The 20714-nt window shown below is 47.3% G+C and overlaps 1 protein-coding gene across 2 annotated transcripts in view; it reads left to right on the top strand.

The window, feature by feature from the left end:
- The first annotated feature begins 16525 nt into the window (after window positions 1-16525).
- Window positions 16526-20714, top strand: part of SH3BP4 (SH3 domain binding protein 4) — a 105000-nt gene continuing 100811 nt past the window's right edge. Inside the window, exon 1 of one of the 2 annotated variants that reach the window (XM_032753662.2) lies at window positions 16526-16676. The gene's annotated coding sequence lies outside the window, so the exon portion shown is untranslated. The remainder of the gene's footprint in view (window positions 16677-20714) is intronic. The other variant, XM_058437040.1, reaches the window with a different exon arrangement.

The following is a 20714-nucleotide window of genomic DNA, read 5'->3' as shown; positions in this document are numbered from 1 at the left end:
TCTTCTTCCTTCCAAACTGATTCTTTTTTTTTTTTTTTTGACATGGAATCTCACTCTGTCGCCAGAGTGCAGTGGCCCGATCTCGGCTCACTGCAACCTCCTCCTCTTGAGTTCAAGCAATTCTCCTGCCTCAGCCTCCCAAGGAGCTGGGACTACAGGTGTGCGCCACCACGCCCGGCTAATTTTTTTGTATTTTTAGTAGAGACGAAGTTTCACCATGTTGGCCAGGATGGTCTCAATCTCTTGACCTTGTGGTCCGCCCACCTCAGCCTCCCAAAGTGCTGGGATTACAGGCATGAGCCACTGTGCCTGGCCCCAGACTGACTCTTTACCTCTAGTGGCCGGGTTTGCCTGGAGAGCAGGTTTCCTGGTGGGGAACAGGAAGGGGCACCTCTGTGCTGACAGCCTGACAAGTGGAGAGCAGAGGCAGCCGAGGGAAAGGCGAAGCCCAGGTCAACGGGCCAAGGTAGGGACTTCAGACAGCACGACACTGTGATAAGAGGCACCCCTCACTCTCACCAGACTCAGTCACACTAGCAAGTGTAACATACAATGTGTGAAAATCCATACTTACGGAGGCCAGCTTTATCAGAGCCTACTTATGGGGAGAGGGGAGCAATAGAGGGGCTGAGGCACAGAGAGACTAACCCGGCAGTGCACCACTGCCTCCACAGAGAGGGCACAGGCCCTGCCTGCTACCTGCCCCCACTGCCACCTCTAGACTGGCAACCATCTCAGATGCTTCTGCCTCTGAAAACGCACCTCCAGGTTCCCATTCAGACTGCGTCCTCTCATTTATCTGGCTGTTGCACCCCAAAACCAATAAACAATAATTTGGAGGGGAAAAAAAAAGAAAATATCTTGGTCTCCTTCTAGTTCCTCCCTTATCTTGATCCACTCATAGCCAATTTCTTCTCTTTTTTAAAAATCTTAATAGCTTTGAGGGTACAAGTTGTTTCTGGTTACATGGATGAATTCTGTAGTGGTGAAGTCTGGGATTTAGCACACCCATCACTTGAGCGGTGTACACTGTACCCAATGTGTATTCTTTTATCCCTCACCTGCCTCCCACCTGCCCCGGAGTCCGCAAAGTCCATTAAATCACTCTGTATGTCTTTATGCATAACCAATTTCTTAAAAACATCCTGATCCCTAGTCACCCACTCTCACCTCCCAGTCTGCCCTCCGCCCTCTGCCCCTCTGTCATGGCTAAAGCAGCCCGTGCTCTTCCTGTTGCCAAACCAACAGGAGTCCTCTGCTTTTCTCTTTTTTGCCATCCCACTCACTTCTGACACGGCTGACCCTTCTCTCCTACTTGAAATCCGTTCTCTCCTGGCCTTTGGAGGCTGGGCTACCTTGACTTCCCTTCTGTTTCCCCAATTGTACCTTCTGAGTCTTCTCTTGACTCCCTCTGGACACTCACTCATTCCCTCCACAAACATTCCTGGGGCACCAACTTGTTCCCAGGAAGTGTTTAGGCCCAGTGGATACAGCAATCGCCTCTCCTCTGGAAGAACTTACATTTCAATGCAGAGCGAGGGTGGAGAGCAAGGAACGAGTGACAAATAAATGAATGCTTAAGTATGTACCATGAGGACAGGTGATGATAAACACTGGGCAGCAAAAGAAAAGGAGGCAAAGCTGATGGAGAGTAACAGGAGAGGGCTCTACCTGGATTAGGGTGATCAGAGAGGGAGGCTGCTGATCAGAGATGGAATGACACAGGAAGGTGGCCAACGCGAAGTCCTGGGGAGCGTGCACTTGGCAAACAGAACAGCAAGTCCAGAGACCCTCAGGCAGGTCCCCGCATCAGGGGAGATATGGCCAGAGAGGAAGGAGTGGAGGGAGAGCATGCGCCAAGGTGTCCAGGAGGGAATGACGGTTTCCATCATTGCCCTGATGAATCTACAACGTCAGCCCACACCTCTTGGTTAAGAATCAGACCCCCATCGTTAGGACATCTCTATTCGGATGTCCCAGAAATATCTCAGACTCAACATGTCCAAACCTAACTTCCTCATTCCCCTCAGAACTGCTTCCTATCTGGGATTCCCCATCCTGTGAAAGGAGACATTGTCTGCTAAGTCAACTGGCCGAATGGAGGCATCGTGCTAGTCTTCTCCTTCGTTCCCTCCACACAGCCACAAACCAGACAGTGCCTGCCGTCCTCACATCGAGCATCTCTGCTTACCACACTGCCACTGCCCCAGTTCCATCCCTCATCACTTCTTGCCCGTTTCTGCAACAACCATTTAACTGTCCTTCATGACCCAAGTCTCATCCCCTTCCGGTCCACCTTCCACACTACAGATAGGAGGAACTTCTGAGGAACAGATGTCCTCATGGCCCTCCTCTGCTTTCAGTCTAGAGTATTCTGTTAACATCACTTGGAAAAGCGACCTGTGCTTCATCTGATTCTCAAGTCACATTCTCTCCAACACACACGCACAGATGCATGTGCTACAATCTCATCCGGGCCACCCATGCCCAGCTCTTGCAATGTCCTAGGCTGTCCCACATCCCACATCTTCCCACCGACTTGCTCCTCTACCTGTGATGCCCAGAGCCCCCTCTCAGTTAGTGGATGCCTGTCATCCTTCAGAACCACCCCGACATGGTGAATAAAGTCTAGCACAGGCGTGCAATGAAACACTCTATGTCCATTAAAGAGAAGGAGGCAACACTCTGTCCTCTGCTTTGACACCATTTCCAGGATATTCTGTTTAGGCAGAAGGTAAAGTGCAGAATAGTGTTGGGGGGAGGCTAGTATTTGTGTTTTTTTTTTTAAAAAAAAACAGACTATTAGAAGTATAATGGCAAAGATTTTAGAATTCAGTAGAAATTTTGGAAAATAAAATGAAAGCAGTATCTAAAAAGAGCTGAGCAAATGGACGCAGAGATAGGGAATACATGAGGAAAAAAATAAAGAAAACAGGATCAAACATCCAAAAAAAATCAGAGTCCCAGAGAGAGAAAAAAATCAGAGTTCCAGAGAGAGAAAATGGAGGGGCTCATTTTTTTTTTTTTTTTTTTGAGACGGAGTCTCACTGTGTTACCCAGGCTGGAGTGCAATGGTGCAATCTCAGCTCACTGCAACCTCCGCCTCCTGGGTTCCAGCAATTCTTCAGCCTTAGCCTCCCAAGTAGCTGAGATTACAGGCATGCGCCACCATGCCTGGATGATTTTTGTATTTTTAGTAGGGACAGGGTTTCACCATGTTGGCCAAGCTGGTCTCGAACTCCTGACCTCAAGTGATCCACCACCCCCCTCAGCCTCCCAAAGTGCTGGGATTATAGGCACGAGCTACCGCGCCAGGCCGGGTTCAAATTATTAAAGAAAAAAGATTCAGGAAAATCTCCCACAATTTAAACACAAGAAGCACGTGTGTTTCCAGATTGAAAGGCTGTTAAATTGTTCATCACAAATCACAATAGATGAAAATAGAACACAAAGTGACATCTCAAGAAATTTCACAACTCTGGGAACAGAGAGAAATTTCTAAGAACACTGAGGGAAGAAATGTATATCCATCGGGTGCGCTGTGCACGTTAGAGGTGAAAAACACTGGTCTCTGGATAAGTGATAAAATTATTGTTAGTGGATAATAAGTGTATTCATAACTTCCTGTGTGTTCCCTTTTCTTTGGTTACCTGGGAGCTCGGTGTTAAATCTTATGCTCCGTTGCAAGCATACACCTCAGCCAAGTTTTGCTGGGATAAAACAAAACAAAACAAAACAAAAAAAACTCCTTCCATCTTTAGTCCATATTACAAGGCTCCTAAACATTTACTTTCTTTTTAATGGCTTTATGGACTTTGTATTATTCATCATGAACTGTCTAAATCCCCTTGGAGTACACAGGGGCATGAAAAATAAGCATGAAGAAACAGTCTGCCTTTATCCTACCCCACCCCAGAGATGTCAGACTCTAGCCTGTGCTCGAGGCATACTGCAACCCTGGGGGCCTCTGTGTATGGGAATAGCCCCCTCTCCTTCTGAACGGCCCTTTTTCCCCTTGGAGTTCTTGATGATCTTCCTTGGCAGTGATTCTCATATCTAGGGAAAGGAGAAAGGAAAACGCATGCCCTAGACTTTTTTATGCTGTCATTTATTGCCTGTTACCCCTACCTATCTGTGATCTTGGGCAAAGTATTTAATCACTGAGAATGATTTTGTAAAAATGAAAATAATAGGAGGCAATGTGTGCAGCATAGCATCTGGCTCAGAAGAAGCACTCAAGAGCTATTAGTTCAATTTGACTCGGTGCTTGTTGGGGAACGTGCTACCCTGGAAAGTATGCAGAGAGATCTGAAGATGACAATCTATGCCTTTGCCTGACTCTTTCCACAGCTGCCTGAGACTCTAGACCCGAAGGCTAGGGCATCAGAGAGTGCCCCAGCCCAGGCAGGGCGGCCCACCTGCAAGGTGCAGAGCAGAATAAATGTCAGGAAGAGCTTCCCATGTAAACAACTGATAAAGAATAGGAATCCAAAGGTGGCATTTGGAACAAGTGCACAAACAGAGACAATTGCCAGGCCTGGGAGTCCTCCCCTGAGAGATATGGGTGGCCAGTTCTTGTGAAGATGAAATAGATCAGGTTTATACAGGACTAAGAAGCAGCCCAGAAACCAGTGTCCCATTGCCTAGATTCCATACCCTGCCTCTATGAGGCGAAGGAACTAGAAATTGACATCAGAAACAGAGGTAGGAGGGCTGGTGGGAGGGCAGTGGTGCTTTTAGCCTGCAGCATATAATTATACATTTTTAATATGTGACAGTTTTTGAGACCCAGTCCTTCAGTTGCTGTCTAAAAGAACTTCTCACATATTAGACTCCAGAAATAGACGACCTCCTTCCTGCCCTCATCTATGAAAATTTAGATTCCGATGCTCAGAGGAGAAAATCAGGAAGCCCCCTCCCTGTTCTTTCCAAGCGTGTGTAGACAGTGAGCCTGTGAGATTACTGCCCCCATAGTGGCCCTCCCTGACCATGCCCGTTACCTGGGGAGGGAGCAGGGCCGCCTGCCCTCCACTCTCTGCCCTCCCAGAACCCCTAGGGAGACAGGCTGATACACAAAACTACCAGCTCAAGGGGGAGGTCCTTAGGGAGAGATCACCCCAAAGCTGAGCCCGCAGCGGGCCTTCTCCCTGCACGGCCTCTCTTCAGTGACAGCTCCAACTGCTGCCCTGCTCTGCACTGACCAGAGGCGCAGGGCACCTGGCAGCCTCCGAATTCTTCTCCAGGGCCAGTACCTGCTTTCAGGCCAGCATGCCGCTGGGGAAGAATGAACTGTGAGGTCCAGGCTCAGACTGTCTTAGAGTCCCAGCAAGCATGAGCTCTCTTCATCACCTACTGGGCTGCAGAAATGGGGCCCCGCACAAAACAAGCACCCCACCAGGGCACTTCTTGTTTTCTTTTTTTCTTTTTCAAACTATCTCTCAAAAGCACAAGCAAGCATAAAGAAGCAAATCATTTCCCTCCTCTGCCCTTTATAACCAAAACAAAATGGAAATTAGAAATGGACATGGCTTCTTTGCAGCTTCTCTCCCACATGCTTCCAGCAAAAGCCCCGGGTTTCTGTGCCCTTGGCCTGACCTGGCTCAGGTGTCCGCCCCTGAGGTTTGGAGGTTCTGATTGGCTGGTCCTGGAGTCAGGAGCTGTGGGCACCACCAGAAGCACACATCTGAGTGTGACTCCCTAAAGGAAGATGGGGGTACGGTTCATGAAGGAGGGGGTAGAGTGGCAGGCAGGCAACCCAAAATGCACCAGAGGCCAGGAATACAAAGGTTTGCTATTGACTTTCCAGATGTGAAGAACCACGTGTTGACCAGACCTTTACCTCTCCCCAGTGAGAAACGTGCTATCTAAACAGCAATCTCAAATCTATGCTTCTCTCTGGCCCTCAAAAGGTCAACAAGAACAGAAATGTGGCTAAGGTGGCTCAGCGGTAAAGCTCCTTATAATGCAGGAGAAAAAGGGGAAGGAAAGAAGAGAGGGTGGGAGAGGACAGGGAGGAAGAGGAGGGTGGAGGAGAGAAAGAAAAAAAAGAGGGAGAGTGGGAGACAGGGAGGAAGACGGAAGGAAGAAGAGAGAATGCCTTCTCTAACATCTTACACAGAGAGAAAAGTCCACCCACCAGTAGACACAACAGCAAAAGGGAAGAAAAATTTGCAGGTTTTGCTATGGAATCTGTGTCCACATCCCCCTCACTTTCTTGAAAACACCAATTTTTTTTCTGATTATATCAAATTATCATTTTTATTATAAATTAACAAGCTATAGTTGTATATACTTATGGGATACAAAGTGATATTATGATTCATGAATACAATGTGAAGTAATTAGATCAAGCCAACAAATACATCCTTCACCTCAAATAGTCATCATTTTTTGCGGTGAGAACACTTAAAATTTACTCTATTAGCAATTTTGAAACGTACAATACACTATTATTTACTATGTTTCCCAGGCTGTGCAACAGATTTCAAAGAAAAAAACTACGATTCCTCCTGTCTAACTGAGGCTTTGTACCCTTTGACTGTCATCTCCTCATGCTCCCAACCCCCAGCCTCTGTTAACACCGTTCTACTCTTGGTTTCAATGAGTTTGACTGTTTTAGATTTCCCATATAAGTAAAAACATGTGGTATTTGTCTTTCTGTGCCTGGGCATAATGTTTTTCTCTTCCATCTATGCTATCGAAAATTACAAAATTTCTTTCTTTTTAAAGGCTGAATAGTATTCTACCATGTATATATATGACATTTTCTTTCTCCATTCATCTGTTGATGGACACTTAGGCTGATATCATATTTTGGCTATTGTGAATAGTGCTGCAATGAACATGGAAGTGCAAATTTCTCTTCAACATACTCATTTCGAATCTTTTGGGTAAATACCCAGAAGTGGGATTGCTGGATCATATGGTAATTCTACTTTTAGTTTTTAGAGGAACTTCCATACTCTCTTCCATAATGGCTGTACTAATTGACATTTCCACCAACAGCCTACAAGGAAGGGTTCCCCTTTCTCCACATCCTCACCAACACTTGTTATGTTTTGTCATTTTGATAATAGCCATTCTGACAGGTGTGAGTTGATGTCTCATTGTGGTTTTAATTTGCACTTCCCTAATGATTAATGATGTTGAACATTTTTTCATATATCTGTGGGCCATTTATATGTCTTCTTCTGGGAAATATCTATTTAGGTTTCTTGCTATTTTAAAATCAGATTTTTTTTTTCTCCTTGAGTTCCTTATATATTTTGGATATTAACCCCTTATTAGATATATGGCTTGCAAATATTTTCTCCCAATCTGTGGGATGTCTTTTCATTGTTGTTTCCTTTATTGTACAGAAGCTTTTTTAGTTTGATGTAATCCCCTTCATTTATTTGTGCTTTTCTTACCTGTACTTTTGGAATCAAATCTAAAAACATCATTATGTAGACTAATGTAATTTTTCCCCTATATTCTCCTTCAGTAGTTTTATAGTCTCAAGTCTCAAGTCTTCAGACATGGCTATTTTTTTAATATTTTATGTTTAAATATTTAATCCATTTTGAGTTAATTTTTGTATATGAGGTGAGATAAGGATCCAATTTTATTCTTCTGCATATGAATGTCCAACTTTCCCAGTACCATTTAGTGAACAGACTGTCCTTTTCCCATTGTGTATTCTTAGGACCTTTGTCAAAAACCTATTGACTGTACAGATGTGCATTCGTTTTTGGGCTCTCTATTCTGTTCCATTAGTTAATGTGTCTATTTTTATGCCTGTGTCATGCTGTTTTAATTACTATCACTTTGTAGTATAGTTTGAATTCAAGTAGTGTCATGCCTCTAGCTTTGTTCTTTTGGTGTGTGATTGCCTTGGCTATTTGGATTTCTTTTGCGGTTTCATATGAATTTTAGGATCGTTGTTTCTATTTTTACGTAAAATTACATTGGAGATTTTATAGAGATTTCATTAAATCTATAGATTGTTTTGGGTAGCACAGATACTTTAACAATATTACTTCTTCCAATCTATGAACATAGGATATCTTTCTGTTTATGTGTGTTTTCTTCAATTTCTTTCATCAACATTTTATGGTTTTCAGTGTACAGGTTTTCACCTACTTGGCTACATTTATTCTTAAGTTGTTTTTGTTTTTGAAGCCATTGTAAATGGGATTGCTCTTTTAATTTGTTTTTTGGAAAGTTTGTTTGTAGTGTCAACAAATCAGTAGAAACTACTGATTTTTGTGTGTTGCTTTTGTAATCCTCAACTTTACTGTATTAATTTCTTAGTCCTAACTGTTTTGGTGAAATCTTTAAGGTCTCCTCTGTATGGGACCATGTCATCAACAAACAGCAACAATTTCACTTCTTCCTTTCCCATTTGGATGCCTTTGATTTCTTTCTCTTGCCTAATTGCAAGGACTTCCAACATGATGTTAAATAAAAGTGGTGAGAGTAGGTTTCCTTGTCTTGTTCTGAATTTTAGAGGAAAGGGTTTAAATTTTTCACCATTGAGTATAAGGTTAACTGTGTGCTTATCATATATATATGTTCTTTATTGTGTTGAGGTACATTCCTTCCATACCTAATTTGTTGAGAGTTTTTATCATGAAAGGATGTCAAGTTTTGTCAAATGCTTTTTCTGTATCTGATGAGATGATCACATGGTTTTTGTCCCTCATTCTGTTAATGTGGTGTATTGCATTTGTAGATTTACATTTGTTGAACCATCCTCCTATCCTATGATAAATCCCACTTAATCATGGTGAATGATCCTTTTAATGTGTTGTTGAATTCAGCTTGCTAGTATTTTGTTGAGGATTTTTGTATCTATGTTCAACAGGGATCCTGGCCTATAGTTCTACTTACTTATTTATGCATTTACTTACTTTTTGTAGTGTCTTTTTCTGGTTTTGGTATCAGAGTAATGCTGGCCTCATAAAAAGAGTTTGAAATATTTCCTCCTCTTTAATTTTTTGGAAGAGTTTATGAAAGATTGGTATTAGTTATTCTTTAAATGTTTGGTAAAATTCAGCAGTGAAACCATGAGGTCTCTTAGGATCCTTTATATTTCTGTAGTATCAGTTGTAATATTTCCTCTTTTATTTCTGACTTTATTTATTTGTCCTTTCGTTTTTTCTTATTTAGCTAAAGGTTTGTCAATTTTGTTTATCTTTTCTTTTTCTTTCTTTCTTTTATTTTTTTTTTTTTATTTTTTGAGACAGAGTCATGCTCTGTCACCCAAGCTGGACAGCAGTGATGAGATCTTGGCTCACTGCAACCTCCACCTCCTAGGTTCAAGCAATTCTCATGCCTCAGCCTCCCGAGTATCTGGGACTACAGGTACAAGACACCACACCTGGCTAATTTTTGTATTTTTAGTAGAGACAGGGTTTTACCATGTTGGCCAGGCTGGTCTCGAACTCCTGGCCTCAAGTGATTCACCCCCCCGGCCTCCTTAAGTACTAAGATTATAGGCATAAGTCACCGTACCTGGCCATTTATCTTTTCAAAAAACCACCTTTTGGTTTTGTTAATCTTTTGTATTTTTTTTTAGTCTCTTTCATTTATTTCTCCTCTGATTTTTATTATTTTTTTCCTTCTACTAACATTGGGCTTAGTTTATTCTTCTTTCTATGTTTCCTTGAGGCATGATGTTAAGTTGCTTGAGATCTTTCTCTTTTTTTGATGTAAATGGAAAACACCAATTTAAATCCTATTTAAATCCAATTGATACCCATGTTGACATGACTAGTAGTTACTGTTTGTTTTTTTTGTTTGTTTGTTTTTTGACAGAGTCTTGCTCTGTTGCCCAGCCTGGAGTGCAGTGGTGCCATCTCAGCTCACTGCAGCCTCCGCCTCCAGGATTCAAGCAATTATGCTGCCTCAGTCTCCCGAGTAGCTGGGATTACAGGCGCTCGCCACCACACCCGTCTAATTTTTGCATTTTTTAGTAGAGACAGGTTTTCGCCATGTTGGCTAGGTCTGTCTCAAGCTCCTGACCTCAGGTGATCCGCCCACCTCGGCCTCCCAGAACGCTGGGATTACAGGCGTGAGCCACCGCGCCCATCCCTGATTTTCTTTCTTTCTTTCTTTCTTTCTTTCTTTCTTTCTTTCTTTCTTTCTTTCTTTCTTTCTTTCTTTCTTTCTTTTTTTTTTAGAAGTAAAGCAACTTCTCCCAGGCCATGTGGAAAAGCCATGTGTGAACCAGAGGAACAAGTGTGGGTAAATCTCAGCCCTCTGGGCAGAATGTCCTGCTGTTCATGCTATTTCCTAATCACAAGACTGGCTGTGGGTTGCAAACCTGTCACCTCTTTTTTACATTCCCAAACTCACCAAAATGCCTTTGTTAAATTTTCGTAGTTTGACAGTGAAATATTAACTGTGCAGACAACTGGCCTTGTACAGTTTTGATTCTATGCTTTGCAGGACTTTCTGGGATTTGAGGTAGCCTGCGCGTCTGGCCTGGTGTTCTTTGGCCTCGCAGAAACATCCCACTCTCCTCGCCAGACACAGAAAGCCCTTTGCTCCTTCCCTGGAACTTCCTCAAACCTCGGAACTTTGCACTTGCAGATTCTGCCTGGGATGTCTGTCCCCTAGTTCTGTTTCTCTTTTTTTTTTTTGAGACAGTGTCTCGCTCTGTCGCCCAGGCTGGAGTGCAGTGGTACGATCTTGGCTCACTGCAACCTCTGCCTCCCCAGTTCAAGCGATTCTCCTGCCTCAGACTCCCGAGTAGCTGGGATTACAGGCACAAGCCACCACACCCAGCTAATTTTTGTATTTTTAGTAGAGACAGGGCTTCACCATGTTGGCCAGGCTGGTCCCAAACTCCTGGCCTCAAGTGATCTGCCCACTCGGCCTCCCAAAGTGCTGGGATGACAGGCGTGAGCCACCGTGCCTGGCCCCCCAGCTCTGTTTCTAAGCCTACTAGCAAATCATATTCACCCTTCATCATCCATCCCTGAGGATACCCATGCCCACCTACATCCAGGATGGGTCCAGGTGGCCTTCCTCTGTGTACCCTGACACTTATCCAACTATCATTCTATAGACTAACTATATAGAATGATAGCAATTGTGTACTCCTTAAGTAGAAGAATCTAGAACATACCTATCTTCCTATCCTCAGCTCCTAGCACACTGCCTGACACACAGTAAGCATTCCACACATATTTGTTGAATGGTTAAGTGAGTAAATGAACAAGTAATGAATATTTGTTTAGAAGTATTTCTGGAAGTTTCCTTAAAGCCACAGAACTCTTTTCAGCAGATCATTTTGTCTCTGCATCCCTTCTGGATTCTGTGTGTTCCTGGGATGCCTGGGTTATGTCCCAGTGCATATGAATTTTTTTTTTTCTTGAGACAGATTCTTGCTCTGTCGCCCAGGCTGGAGTGCAGTGGTTCAATCTCGGGTCACTGCAACCTCCGCCTCCTAGGTTCAAGCAATTCTCCTGCCTCAGCCTCCTGAGTAGCTATAACTACAGGCATGTGATACCACACCCGCTAATTTTTTTTTTTTTTTTTTTTTTTTAGCAGAGATGAGGTTTCACTATGTTGGTCAGGCTGGTCTCAAACTCCTAACCTCAGATGATCCACCCACATTGGCCTCCCAAAGTGCTGGGATTACAGGCGTGAGCCACCATGCCCAGGCCCAGTGCATATACATTTATTAAGGACAGTCATGTGGAGGGGCTCCCTGTCACAGCTTTTTAGAACTGGAAGGATAGAGGCTTCTCAGAATGGCAAACAGATCACCCGACATTTTCTGGCAAAACTGAAGTCTGGCTCTCTCTTATAGCTAGTGTCTCACTGAATTCTTCGCAAAGTAACGTTCTCCAAGCCGCTGGGGAAGTTCCAGAGGATGGGCAGCATCTAGATGCCCCATGAGCCCCCATTTCCCAACACGGTCCCCTGGGAATCTCTCTCCCTCTTTCCATTCACTTCATTCTTTTCTCTCCAGCCTCACTAGTGTAATTTCAGTTCCCTGAGGATGTGAAGCGCTTTCAAGCCTCAGGGTCTTTGCACATGCCGTTCCCTCTGCCCAGCATGCCCCTCTCCACTCCTTTCCCTTCAGGTCCAATGTCACCTCCCCTAGGGCCTTCTCCAGCCCTCCCACATAAAGCAGGTCTCACGTCATCCTAGTTCACAAACCACTGTGCTTTCTTTTAGGACGCTGATCACCACCCGTAGGCTTTGTGGTTCCCCTTCTGCCTGGCTCCACTCTGGAATCTCAGCTGCCTCTGTCTCACCAGGGCTCTCACTCCCTGGGGCCACGGTCTGGGGCTGGCATGCAGCAGATGTCCAATAAGTATTTCTTGAACAAATGAATGTCATTCTGTAGGCTTGTGAATCATGTAAGCAGCATTTTCTCCCTCAACTTAAATCCACTGTATTAGGCTGTTCTTGTGTTGCTATAAAGGAATACCTGAGACTGGGTAATTTATACAGAAAAGAGATATATTTGGCTCACAGTTCTGTGGGCTGTACAAGCACGGCTCTGGCATCTGCTCAGTTTCTGATGAGGCCTCAGGGAGCTTTAACTTATGGTGGAAAGCGAAGTGGGAGCAAGAGAGAGAGGGGGAGGTGCCACATACTTTCAAAGGCCAGATTTCTCAGTACTCACTGACTATTGGGAGGACACCACCAAGCCATGAGGGGTCTGTCACCACGACCCAAACACCTCCCACCAGGTCCCACCTCCAACATTGGGAGTTATGTTTCAACATGAGATTTTACAGGAACAAATATCCAAATTTTATCAGCAACAGAGGGTATGTATCTAGGCACGCATTTTGATAACAGGTCCTCTCTCTGCATTCTGAGTCAGAGACAACTAATTTAAAAATCCATTCACCCACATTGATGATTAAATTTCCACTGTTACAGATTCCATTTGAAAAATATCCTATGCCTTGTGTTCTTCTTTGCTCCTTTAGCTGTGTTTTGTACATTTGTATTCTATTTTCCCTGTGACATGGGCATTTTGGTCATTAATGATTTCGCTTCACCAGAAGAACATTATTCTTTTTATTTCGTTGCTGAGAATGTTTTTGTCCATAGAGAGATATTTTCATGATGGGCCACATGCAATTTCTGAGTAGTTATTTCCTAATATGAAGTGCAGTTTATAGGTGGTCAGAATGTTATAACATATTAGGGAGCTTATGTAGAGTTCGGGATAGTGTATATTACTTGGGAGTTATTCTTGCGCGGGCTGCTTTTTCTGGGAGTGTTGTGCCTATTCTGAGAAGTCCCTGGAATGGATTGGTGGTGCTTGGTGTGATTGAACTGTTGCTGGTGTTAGTAACAGATGCAGCACATTGTCAAACCTACCCCAATCTTTCCCTGCACATCTGTGTGCATCTTACTTTCCTAGAAGACAGAGACACCGAGTACACCCCCACACAGAGGAGCCCGTGCTCACCGAGAGATTGCCAAGTGGAGTCCTTCTGAGACATCCAAATTTCACTGTCTTCAACTTACTAATGTGAAACAAAGAATAACGTATACGTGTGTGTAAATACGAATAGTAACAGTTTATATTTGTAAACAATGTGGCGTGCGCCCAGCACTACATTAAGCAGTCTCCATGCAGCGCCTCCATTAATCCTGGTGAGTACTGTACCCACTTCAAGGTGAGAACACTGGTACTGAGTGGCCCTGCTTTATGCAACCCAGCAGGTGAGTGGTGGGTCTGGCATTCAAAGCTGGGCAGCCTGATTTTAGAACCCACCACACCGTCTTTATACATAGGTGCATGTGCACGTATATATACCCACACACATCACGCACATATGTATCATCTATACATGCACACACCCAATGCGTGCAAACGCTTGGGGAAAACCTCTGGTAGAGTATAATTCACTGTTAACTATGGAATCTAGGAAAGGGTAGGAACTTAGGATCGATGATTACTTTTTACTCTACACATTTCTCTAATCATTTTAATCCTTTGAAACCAATGTGTTACCTCTGTACTAAAAAAAAAACAACAACAAAAACCCAAGTTATTGATTTTGCTGTATGTGTTCCCACTGGAAAGGCTTATTGAATAATTGAATGTTATGAATGAATAGCTCATTTTTTTTCTTTTGATCCAGAGGCCTTTAGAAGAGCAAGTAACAAAAACTAGTGGAAAAAAATCAAACATTCAACAGGAAGCAACATCTAGAGACCTTTCTGCCTTCCAGGATACAAAAAGAAAACAGTTCATAAACAACTTAAATCTAAACCAGTAATGTCTCCCTGGCTCATACCAGCTGAAGAAGAATTCCAGTTACTGTAGTAAGAATATAAGGTAATGTGTTCTTGTTTTTTTTTTTCTTTTTTCTTTAACCACTTTGTTTAAACATTCTGACCTCTGTTAATTCCTTTCTAGGATGTGGACTGGTTTGAGGATGCTTGAGGCATGACTGTAGCAAGTACTGCGCATACATATGTGGACATCGTAAGACACGCTCTCTGCTTCCCCAGGCGAAATCTGTAATGCTTTGTTTATTCACGTTCTATCCTGCGTTTCCACGGCACCTTGTTCTTTGTGATTTTTAGGGTATCTTTTTCCCTCTCTGCTCAGTGAACTGAGCTGCCTGGACAGGTCTTGAGTTTTCTTATTCGATTGTTTTGTGTGTATGTTTTGCCTTAGCTCCCTCACTACTATAGTCAAGGAGCTTTTCATGCTTTGAGCCATTTGTGGCATTTCAGGAATTATCTACATAGCTTTTGTCCATTTTCTACTGGCTTGTCTTTTTCAACGCTTTCATAGGCATTTTTTAAAAAACACAGTGTGGATGTTAGTTGGGTTAGCAGTACTAATAGTAGCTAAAACTTATTGAAAGCTACTATCTGCCAGACAGTCTGCTGAGCACTTTACATGCCACCTTTCATTTTCACACTCATTTAGGAAACTGAGTCACAGAGAGGCGAGATAACTTGCCAGAGATTCAAGCACACTCTAGACACATCCCTACACCAATCAGACCTCCTAGTCACCCAGAAACTCTCCTCTGCTCGGAGGCTTCTCTGCTTCCTCCACCTGCCCCTTCGCCTCACTGCCTCCTTTTAAAATCTGCGGCATGTATTTTAGGGATACTCGTATCCATTTTCAGGAATTCCATGGTCTACACACAGATGACACCAAAATCAGAACAGCAATGTCCACCCTTCTCCCGAGCCCTAGGTCGGTGTCTCTGTCCATCTATGTCTCCTGAAACTTCAACACAGACTTCAAATGGAGTCGCAGAAAACCAGATTCCTTAGGGAAAGGAAGGTCTCCCAGACTGCAGGAGCGGCAGGGCTTAGGGGCAGCCGCAGGGGCTCGGGAGTCTGAACATACCCGGTTTGAATTCAGACTCTGGCACGCCCCATGCGATCATAACATCTCAAGCCACCTACAAAATGGGGACAATAACAATATCTGCCTCGGGGTTAATGGTGAGGACTGACTGTGTGTGTCTCGCTCAGGACCAGGAGCAACAAATGTTGGCTTCTTCCCCGGCAAAGAACCGCGCTTTCTCCTGGGCTCCGGGTTCCCGGGGTGGGGGTGAGCGCAGTCCCGAGGGCCCCAGGCAGTGGCACAATGGTTAGACCCCAGCCTCTGGAGTCGGCCTCGGTTCAGATTCTGGTTCTACCCTTCTCCTGCTGTGGCGAACCAACCCTCCGAGCTCTGGTTTACTCGCGTGAAATGGACTAGCCAAAATTGGGATTTTTTTTTTTTTTTTTAAGGATTAGATGTGTCGGTCCGTAGACGTTGCTGGCCACATAGTTAAGTGGTGCGTTCACTCACTGGGCATTGATGGAGCGCCTACTACGTGCCAGACCTATTTTACGCGCCGGGAGCCCAGAGGCGCCCAGGTCAGACGAAGTGTAAACGATTCCGACGAGAGCCCTTCAATCTGCATTCCGCTTCGCAGGAAACGCTCCTTCTTTTATGATTTTCAGCGTGACTGCCTTCCCTGTTGTTAGTTTGTAACTTTCGCGCCGGCCCCCGCAGCCTCGCGCCTGCCTTCCCTCCACTGTCCTCCGCCAAGGTGTAGTAAAGCGTCTCCGAACGCGGCGCGACCCTCGCCCACGCCCGCTCGCGGGGGGAGCCGCACCGCCCCAGGGGTCCTCGCTAGGGGTTCCCGGAGAAGGGGTGGGAGATGGGGGTGCGGGGGGGGCACAGGAGCACGGGCAAGCACCCAGACCTGCTCGGTATCGGGGACCCAGACCCGAGGATGCCGGGCGGCCAGGGCCCTGCTACCCTGGCCGGCTCCGGGCGGCGGAAGAAGAGGAGGCGCCCAGACTGGATCCCCGCCGGGACCCGGAGCCGCGGCACCACCCCCAGCCCTCCCCACGCTAGCCAGCCTCAGGCGGCCGCGCCCCGCCCCGCCCCTCTCCCGAAGCCCCGCCCCGGCGCGGGACCACCCCTCCGCGGCCTCAGCTCCGGTCCCGGCCCCGCCCCCCGCGACCCCGCCCCGCCCCCGCCCCCGCCCCCGCCCCCGCCCCTGCGCGGGACCACCCTCCGCCCGCCGAGGGGGGGCCCAGCGCGCCCGGCACTCTCGGCGGTCCGGGCCCCTCGCCACTACCGCCCCCGCCGCCGTGAGTCCCGCGGAGCCGCGCGCGCCCCCGGCTGGGCCGAGCCGCTGGCCGACGAGCGGAGCCGCAGGAGCCGGCGGGGACGCCATGCGAGCCAGGTAGGCAGGCGGCGGCGGCGAGCGCCTCCGGCGGCAGGGCCCTTGGGGCCGGCGGGGGCGCGGGGTCGTGCTCGGGGCTTTGCACTCCCTTGCGGGCGCCGATCGTGCCACCGCCGCCTGAGTTCGGGGCTGCGCGGGTGCCTGGGCGCGGGGCGGCTTCGGGGAAGCCTCGCGCGCCCCTCGCCGCTCCCCCGGACGCTCGGGTCTCCCTGGTGCTGGCGGGCAGGGACCCGGCCCGGGGTTCCGGGCGCCGAGCCCCTCTCGGAGCCCCCCGCGTGCGCTCGGGCCACCCCCCAACCCCGGCTCTGGCCACTTCCCGGCGGGCGGCCCTGCGGGGTGGCCTCCCTGGGCAATCGGACGCGTCCTCGGGCGCGAATCGGGGGGCGCGCTCGGCTCGCGGGGGCCGTGGGGGCCACGGGAGGGCCTGGAGGGGTCGGGGCGCCCCCCTCGCGCGGCGCTGGGGAGGAGGGAAGGACGCGCGGTCTCCGGTTAAACTTGTTGGTGACAATGCATATTTCAACTTCTTCGGAGATCCCTCCTGTGAGGATGAAATTGAAAACTCCGGTTTCTGGCTTGGCGATCGGGTGACCGAGCAGCCGCGAGGTGACAGCGCCGGCGGCCCGCGGGCGGGGACCGGCTGGGATAGAGGCGCGTTGTTCTCTGAGCGATGTTTACCGAGAAGCCCACTTCGGGGCACGGGCGGGTGTCTGTTGGGACCCCAACCCTGGGTCCCGCGGCTCCTAGCCGGGGGCCTGCGGTGTAGACGGGGGTTGGGGACAGGCCCAGCTGGCCCTGACCGGGTGTCGGGCGCCCAGAGATGCCGCCCGGGAGGGGCCGCGGGAGAGCCGCCGGGCTTAGCGAGCAGAGGGTCGTGGAACCTGATGGATCAATGAAATCTGAAAAAGAACACTGTGCGAGATTGTATTCCTGCTTATTCTTTCCAAGTTAGTAGGCAGATTGGAACTACAGAATTTATCCGTGATAGTAATAAAGTTCGCATAACTTTTGTTCTGATTGCAGAAACAATGTATGCTCAGGGCAGAAAGCTAGAGATAAAGAGAAATATAAACAGCAAACAGGAAACCATCCCCAATCCCACAGTTTCTACCAGCCTTGTCACAGCCTGGCAGATTTGAACATTAAGTTAGAACTGGAGCCATTCTTGCCTAAACCAGAGAATCCCTGAATGCAGCCGCCCCTTCTCACCCTTGTGATCGTCTCTGAGCTCCAAAGTTTGGGTTTTTTCCTTGCTCCCTACCCGGGCAGAGTCTCTGCTGGCCACAAGTCCCCTTCCCGGTGGGCTGGGGCTTTCCTTGAGATCCGCGGCCCAGATGGAATGATGGGAGAGGCCTGGATCCTCACCGCCCTCTGTGGTTTTGGTTCCTTGCCTTGTAAAAATGAAGGTAATGATTCTCAATCTGCTTCTCAGGACACCATAAAAATTAATGGGTGGTTTGCAAGCGTTTTGACATCCATGGATGGACAGCGGCTGTACTTTAAGGCGCTGGGCAACATTTTACTGTTCCTCATTGCAGTGGTCATCCAGTGTAATAGGCTGCCTCTCACCTGGCCGTCCTGCCCAGGAAACAGACTCCAGGAATGTCCAGTGGAGCCCTGAGGACAATATTCCTGGTTCCCTGCTCAGTGCCCTCGGGACTTGGCCAAATCCCTCAGAGTGGGAAGCTTGGGAGGAGGCAGCGCTCTCAAATCCCCCTCCCCCACCTCTGCTTTCTGCATGTAGGCGGATTTCTTAAAGTAAGGGGCAGTGATATTTAGGCGGGACCCCAGATTGCCCACTGCCTGATGTTTGTGGGTCTGTGGAGTGCCCGGGCCGTGCTTATCCAAAAGAACAGTTAGTTCTGGGAGGACGCATAAACTGAACAAACCTGGTTTCCTAGGGATTTGTATGGCTCACTTGTTTACTAAATGAACAATGACTGGCTGCGGAGAAGCCCAGGACACTTCTGTGAGCTTTATTTTATTTTTTTTCCTGTTGTCCCAAGACTACATTTCAGTGATCTTATAAAACAATAAATAAGAACCCATACCATTTGTTAATTCCGGGTACCAAAGGCCCAGGTGGGGAGAGGTATTTCACAGCATGCCTTTTGTCCCCAAGCACCCATGCCACCCCCACAACAACAAAGTAATCAGGGTAGAAGATCCTCTTTCTGTAACCGTTTGTCGTTTGATAGTTTCATTTTTTAAATTGTCCTTTCCACCAGCACGTGGATCTGATCAGGGTCTGTCTAGTTGCAGATCACAGCTCGGGGGGTTTTGGAAAGACCCAGAAAGTGGGCTGAAAAAATTGCTGATAAAGTGTCCTTCACCGGGTGCCTTGTGTGTTAATGTATTGTGCTCTTACTTTTCTCAGTGGAGGGAGGACCTTCCTGGATTTTCTCCCTTGCTCTTGTTTGCTAATCTGGCAGCCTGGAATTATTTCCCTCTGGGCTGCTTGAATAGACTTTCTTCTTATTCTAATGCTGGATTCTAGTCTGATCATAAGATATGCGAATGGTGAATGTGGTTTACGCCCTTGAATCCTGGGAGGTGTTCCTGGTTTTAAATCCTGGGATCCTGGCCAGTTAAGAGCCCTTGGCTCCCCTGAAATTGCGTGGGAGGTGTGTGTGCTTTCTCTTCCTGGGGAGCTTCTTACAGAGCCCTTGACCCAAACAAGGTTGAGAGCTCCGGAGTGCGGCCCTTGCAGACCTCGTCCCTGGTCCCTGGCTCCAGGCAGACCTCCCAGTTCGCTGTTTCAGGTACCAGCCTTGTTTTGACCCGGTAGGAGCTGCTGTTTACAATTGGCCAGCCATGTGGATTTCCCTTAGCTTTATTATTTTCAAATTCCACACCTAAATTGGGCTGTGTTGTGATTTTTCTTCTGAAAATTGGAGTCAGGCCCCTGGGACATTTCCCAAGGCCCTGGAGGTGGGCATCAGGTCTTCTCTGTTGCGAGGTCGCCGCCTGACAACCAGGAATCTGAAAAGGTCACCGAGCACTAGAGTTCTCAGAGCACTCTAAGTGCGCGGGTCAGCTTTGCTCCTGGCCGGGAGCGAGCCTCAGGCCAAGCAGCGTTTACACTCAGCCTCTGGGAAGCTGGGCTAGGTCTCTGGGCTCCCCAGCTATTTGCACGAAAGAAGCCTCACATTCTGCCACCACCCTGTGGAGCAGTGACGGAAGAACAATTCATCTAGCCCCTGAATACCCAGGGAACAATCCAGCTACTTGATTCAGTATCCTCCAGGAAGCCAAAACCAGCTCCTCGGTGGGCCCTGAGGGCATCCGCGTGTTACATAACCCAGCACCTGATGCCACCGTGACCTCGCTAAAGGGAAAAAGTCTCAATAGTCAGTCTTCAGACGGCGAGGGAGTGCAGAATACGCTTCAGAAAGAGGCTGTGTGCCGTGTTTTAAGAAGGGTAAAATCCCATGTAGAACATCACAGACTCCCATCTTCCAGGTGAACAGTGCCTCCTGAAGTCATCAGGAAGCATGTGGATTTGAGGAAGTAGAATTGCTGTACGGAATTCCTCTAATTTAAGGTTTGGGGTATTTTGAGGGATGGAAATACGTACCACTCATTGAGGGCTTACCGTATGCTAGGCCGCATGTGTGCCCTTTTGAATCCTCACAAAAACTACCAGGGGTTTCATTTTACAGGGAAGCTATGAGAATTTAAGCAACTCCTTCAACCTTAGACTTTAATGAGTGCTTGAGTTGGGATTTGAACCTGGATCTGTCCAAGTCCAGAGCTCATTATCACATCTCCCAGGGTGCTGAAATGAAAGAAACAAACGGCTCTCAGTCACGCATTGGAGCCTGAAGATACAGGCATGCGAATAGCAGGGTGCCAGCCTCCCTCACACAATTAGAAAATAGCTTGTACTCTGAAGGTGATGAAATCTTTAAAACGTGACGCTTTCTCAGCCTAAATGGAAGGCAGCCATTTTGCACCTTTGTTCATGAAACCCTCACCCCGTCGCCGGGGTGAAGCAAGGTTTATTTGGAAGACTGTGACTTTGAAGTTGGGATAAACCAG

This window comes from Hylobates moloch, unplaced genomic scaffold, assembly GCF_009828535.3.
Source record: "Hylobates moloch isolate HMO894 unplaced genomic scaffold, HMol_V3 SCAFFOLD_1, whole genome shotgun sequence".
NCBI lineage: Eukaryota > Metazoa > Chordata > Mammalia > Primates > Hylobatidae > Hylobates > Hylobates moloch.
This window is presented reverse-complemented; position numbering and strand designations above follow the sequence as displayed.